Raw genomic sequence first — 6,060 nt, 5'->3', positions numbered from 1 at the left:
CGCCCCCGCGCCGCCGCCGCAGCCGCCGCAGTGGCCACAAAATTAGCGGCTCCGAGGACATTTTTGCCGCAGTGCACGTCCGCCGTAACCACCGAGCGCTCGGGTGAATAATGGAAGTACAGTGTGGAGACAATCAAGTTGATTTATCACGCAAAATAATTCACTGCTCCAGTCCAGCTCGTGGTCTGTCACTTTAAATCACAAACGCGCGTATACACAGATCCGTAGGCCCCACACATGCATGGCACACGTGTGTGTGCGCGTGTGTGCGCGCGCGCGCAGAGCCGAGGGGAAGGATTCCAGACTGCTTCAAGCGTACGCAGGGGCGAAAAAGAGCAAAAGGGCCCGTCACCCCGACCCCCTACCCCCACCTTTTGCAGCGTGGACAAGTGGCTTGTAATGCAGCTTGGAGCAAAATAAAGTCTGAACAAAACTAGACTGTGAGACTAGCACGTCCCAGAGTGAAAGTGAGTGACGTTAACGCAGACTCTGTAAAGACTCGGATCACTTGCAGGGAAAACTAAAATCCTCTTTTTTTTTTTTTTTAAATAAAAGAAAGAAAAGAAAATCATTAACTAGGTTCAGATCTAAAATACTGCTTTTAAAATGCACGCACATGTCGAAGACTCAGCGACTGTATTTCTTGGGTAAACATCTGGTGAAGACATTCCAGGAACACATCTGAAAGGAAGAAAGGCGTAAGACAGCCCCTTCTTTATATATCTTGGGTCAAAAAAGGGTTGTTAAAACTTTTTTCCTTTTTTTTTTTTTTTTAAAGTGTGCTCTGGATCTAACTACCTTTATGAGCTCTAAGGGTCAGTTTGGTTTGGGAGAATGGGACCAAATTAGGAGTGATGAGTCCTGGGTTCCACACACAATGGTGTGTGATGTTCGGGCGGGTCTCTTTTCCTACCGCCCCCTTTTCTCGCTCTTAAAATCGCAGGTGGTAAATGATATGCTTTGTGTGTGTGTGTGTGTGTGTGTGTGTTTGTGTGTGTGTGTTTCACAGACACTCCATGATTCTATCTAGGATGCAATGCTGAACAGGGTGGGGGAGGTATTGATGGAGAGAGGAAAAGAGGTCACATTCTTCAGGTGGCATCAGTGAACACTGGAGGTGATGAAAGTGATGAGTCCAGTTTGCCTGAGTCCTTAACAATAAAGATTGTGTCTATATTAAAAGCTGCTATTGTCCCAGCTATGAAGCATATATAGTATATAATGAGTGCTCTTTGAGAATGACAATGTAATCTTGTAATTATATGGGGGTGGGAGGAGGGTCAGCCAAAAGGATTTTGAGTCTGGTGTTCTTGTTTATTTATAGCCTGTATATGAAATGCATTAAATCGCTTGGATAATTCAGAAAATATTAACTTTTTAGTGGGTAAGAGTTCTTCTGTGCCGGATCAGCTGTCTAGATTGACGAATTAGTAGGATTAATTACTCCCTATCTACTTTTTCAGAAAACAGTTCCAAGCAGGGGCACGGGCAGGGGCCACTGTTTGACACCCCCTTTATCTCTGTAGTGAGTGGTCAAGAGTGTGGGTGCTAGAGCCAAACCAGTAGCCAGTTTTGACATGCACTAGCTGAGTAATCATAGACCAATTATTTGCTTTAGCTGTGCCTCAGTGTCCCACATTTATATAATGGGGGTTATAATGGCAACTAATGCATAGGACTGTTGTCAGGATTAAATGAGTTATCATATTAAAGTGCTTGGAACAGAGCACGGCACATGTAACAAACAGCTCAATACATGTTAGAGGTTATTATTACTCCAATGTAAACACAAGGAAAGCAAGGTCAGATATAATAGAGGAATCTTTGAGCTGCTCCTGGATTTCAACTAAGGCCTCTAAGCACTTTATTTTATCTGGCTTTTATGTCAGCTTAAAGCAAGGAGCCCAGCGGTCTTTATTATTATTAAGAATAGGCCAGAACATTCCCTACTAAAACTCCATTCCCATACATACAGTAGTTATGAAACTGGAGAATTCTCCACTTGACCGGATCAATGTAAATATGTAATATTGGCTCTATATGTTGAGTGCGTACTTATTGATGTGTGTTTTGACTATCCAGGTGGGAGGAAGCCAAGTTGTTTTCTTTTTTTCCTTTTTCTTTTCCCTTCCCTCTTTGGAGAGAAGTTTCCAAGGCATTAGTTCCTGACTCTGTTGTGGTATTCTTTGGTACACAACTTGTTACCTTAGGCCTAGCCTCTGTCATTGAATTATGAAGTCAAAACAACCCCAAATCTCTGGCTTGCTCCCTTTGTATCATTATTAGTTTAAAGGGGAAAAGCGGCATCCTGAATTTCCCTCCCCTCTTAATGACCCCCAGAGTCCAGACTTGAACGAGGCTTTAGGAAGGGTCACAGGAATGGAGTGCTTAAGGGAGCATTCCACTAGTGTTTGCAATTTGGGATTGGAGGCGAGCTGCAGTTAAGCTTTATAGAGGAAGTGGAGATTAGGTGTTTTTCCAGAACAAGATAGGCGCTGGCAGGCTTAGTTAGTTCCCTGCTTGTTGGAAAGTAACGTCCCACTTCTTCCCTCCAGTGGCACCTGAAGCCCAGGTGCCCTGACTGTTCTACCAGGGGCGGGCCAAGAGACCAGGCTGGCAGGCCTGGGACGCCCGGAGTGGCATCCGACACCAAGTGTAGAGGGCGGTAGGCGCCAGGGTTACGTTCAACTTTGGACAGAACTCGTCAGCGACGGCTGCTGAGAGCGGCGAGCGGAAAGTTGATTCGTTCCAAGCGCTAGCGTGAGAGCTCGAGATTCACTTGGTCAATGAGATGAACACAATATCCTAAATAAATGAATCAATAAAAGACGGTGCGCTGCCTTCTACTCCACCTGATTGCCTTCCTCCTTCCCTTTGTGGACGCGGAACGAGACTTTAGCTGGTGAAGACTCCCGCCCGCTCCATCATTATCACAGGCGCACACCCCTTCTAAGGAGGCTCTGGAAGGTGCCAGGGAGGAAACTCAAGGTACCTATATTTTCAAAAATTTCGGGAGCCAAAGATGAGAAACCTGGCGAGTTTCTCTCCTCCCTGCCCGCAGCAACTTAGCATCCAGAAAGCCGGGGGCGCCTGGCCTCGCAGAGCTTCCCAAGACGTCCGGGGTCTGGGGTCCGGGGTCCGGGGGACGACTTCACTGATCCCAGTCCCTAGTGGCCCGCGGACTTTGCCAGTCTCAGAGGTACTGGGGAATTGAGAGTAAATAAATTAAATCTACCCTCCATCACCACCAACCGGGACGACGGGGATCCCGCACTCCAGGCCCGGAGCGGGCTTGGGGCGAGGGCAGGTGGACCGACCTAGCGGGAGGCGAAGAGCTGCCCGGCAAGGTCATGACCGCGAGGCCGCCGGAGGAGGCCGCGATGCGCAGTGGCCGGGCGCCGCCCTCTGGCCCCGGAGCTGACCCTGCGGCGCGCCCCCTTCTCGGCAGCCGGCCTGGAGCATCCCTAGGGGAAGGAGGCAGCGACGCGGCCGAACCAACTCTTACTTTTGTGGTGGAAGCTGAAACCCGCGGGGCTCGCGGGCGGCTGTCCCCGTAAGGAAGTTCGGAGGACGCTCGGCACAACTGACTTTAGTAGGGGCTCTTTGCAGTGGTCCCCATCTTAATAGCAACCTGTGAGAAACTTGTGTGCCGTCCCCTCCGTGTCTTCTGGTCCGGGGACCTTGGCCCAGATGGCCTCGTTCTTCATATTAATTCGTGGTCCCACCTACTCAGCCGCCCCTTCTCTCAGACGGACTTCTAAGGTGTCTTGTAATAAAGGGAACAAGTTCAGTGCTTCCCCCCCACCCCCCGCTTTGGGGGGGAGCATTGTGTGATTTAAAATCTTCTAGGCGTTACAAGACAAACCAGACCAAACAACAAAACCAAAACCAAAATACGCTGCTTTCACTTGAGTGTAGAGTGGAGTCAATCCAAACCTTCCTTGGGCCAGTCTGAGCCTTTGGTCAGATAGTCCAGTTCCTGAAGCTTTCAGGAAAACAGAGCCCCTTTCACACACTTCTGGAGGGGACTTAATAAGACTGCAATATATTACCACGTTTAAAAGGTTTTCGCAGAGGCAAGATTTCCTAAAAGCGACTTGCCAGCGATGCATGGAAAAGCAAATCCGCTTATAGAGAGGAGCCGCTGAAGAGGAAGGGGGGAAAAGGAGCCCCAATTAAAAACCGCAGTTTCCAACTTTTGAACCACAGCACTGATAATTGTGGGGCTGTGGGGGCTTCTGGAATGTACTGACTGCCTCTGGAGCAGACAGGTTGTAGACCTCCAAGCTGTTTTCAGTGCTTGCTGGAAGTGCCCTGACTTCTTTTTCCGGTAGACTTTCCCCTCAATAGCCAAAGTTAAGTCCCCCCTTTTGTGTTTTGTGGATGTGTGTTTGGACCCTGGTGTGTGTGTGTGTGTGTGTGTGTGTGTGTGTGTGTCTGTGTCTCACATACTTGAAGTGCATACATTTTCATTCTTTAACCGGCAGCGTGGGGACCCAGGGTGGGGATGTGGGTGCCAATGCAGGTGAAGTCCTGTGTTTGTGCCAGCTTGTCGTCTGAGCCCTCACCCCAACCGCTGAGGAATGGGCCTAACTCAGCCTTCTGTGCCAGAAACTTTTGCTGGAGTTTCTCTTTAAGACAAATCACTTAATTATTTGATCTGAAGGTTTTTGTGTTTTGTATAATGAACTCAAGAGGAAAATCGCAGGGTTAAGTTTTGTGATTTCTCAGAGCTTATAAAGGCCCTGGATCCCATAACTCTGGAGGGAAAATTACTAAGAGTCTTTTGCCCGGAAAGTATAGCCTTCTGGGTTCATGAGGGCACAGATAAGGACTGCTTTCCATAAACTTTAACACAGCCCAAACCAGTGCACCAAGTCTCAACTACCCCACCTTTGGGAACACATAGGCACCTCCCAAGTATTTCTGGTCGTCTGGTGGTTACCAGGCTATTTTGTAGCGCCTTCTCAAACTATCTCTTTGAATGGCCATTCTAACTTTCACAAAGTTTCTTGCTGTTTACCATAAGTTGCACTTGCCCTGCGTGCAACACAAGCTTGCCTTTGAGCCCTTGACATGCTTTCAACCCTGTACTGGGAGTGTTTTAAAGGTTACATTTTAGTCTTAAGGGATAAAAACGTTGCTTTCATCCTGTACACGCAGAGTGCTGGGGCCAGAGTGGCCAAGTTTGTAGGAAACCAGATCTCTTAGCTTGGCTAACATCAGAAGGGTAGTTTCAACACGCCAGTCCTTGCCTGCTAAAATGCCAGGGCAGGGTACTCAGGGCGCGCCACATACGGGTCGGGTCCTCTGTTTCTGTCCACCAGCAGGTCCCTCTTCCAGCGCCAGGGATGCTGGGCGTTGGGGATGTTAGGTACACCTGCAGATTTTAAAGCAGCCCATGAGAGCCGGAGGACCCCTTTTTCCGTTAGTGCTACTTAATGTAGCAAGTGCTAAACCTTCACAAAAGGGAAAACATTTTAGTCTGTCTGTCCTTTCTTAGGAAGTGCTTAGAGACCAGGCCCACCAATATTCCTGATAAAGTTAACACTACCAGAAATGTGTGGTGCATTAGGACGCCGACGGGGGACTCATTGAAGACCAGACTGTTACAGCTAATCTCGCCTCCTTCTTTTTGTTTCCACGGCTCTATTTTCCCCTTTGGTCTCTTTCCTTTTCAGTGTTCCCTAAAAACACCCCCCTCCCCTTTTTTAAAAAATGAGGTAGACACTAAATTTGAAAGTTAATGTTGCAACCAAGCTCTTCGGGAAACTACCGCTCAGTTCGCTACATCTTTGCTGCCGGTAATGACAGCAACTATTGTTCTTAAAATTCACCAAACTAATTCTTTCAACTTCTTTGAGAAAGTGTAATAAATGTTAATTGGAAAACACCACGGCCACCCAGTTCTCATGTATTTTATTTTCTCAGATCAAGGAAGAGGACTCCAAGCAAAAGAATAAACTTTATGTAGATTACTTTTTTAAAGCTATTCTTCTTACTAAATCGTGCAGCTTCACGCGATTCCACTTCTATCTCTTCCCCCGTGTCCTCACTAAC

Source organism: Crocuta crocuta, unplaced genomic scaffold (genome assembly GCF_008692635.1).
Source record: "Crocuta crocuta isolate KB4526 unplaced genomic scaffold, BGI_CrCroc_1.0 scaffold85, whole genome shotgun sequence".
Classification (NCBI taxonomy): Eukaryota; Metazoa; Chordata; class Mammalia; order Carnivora; family Hyaenidae; genus Crocuta; species Crocuta crocuta.
This window is presented reverse-complemented; position numbering follows the sequence as displayed.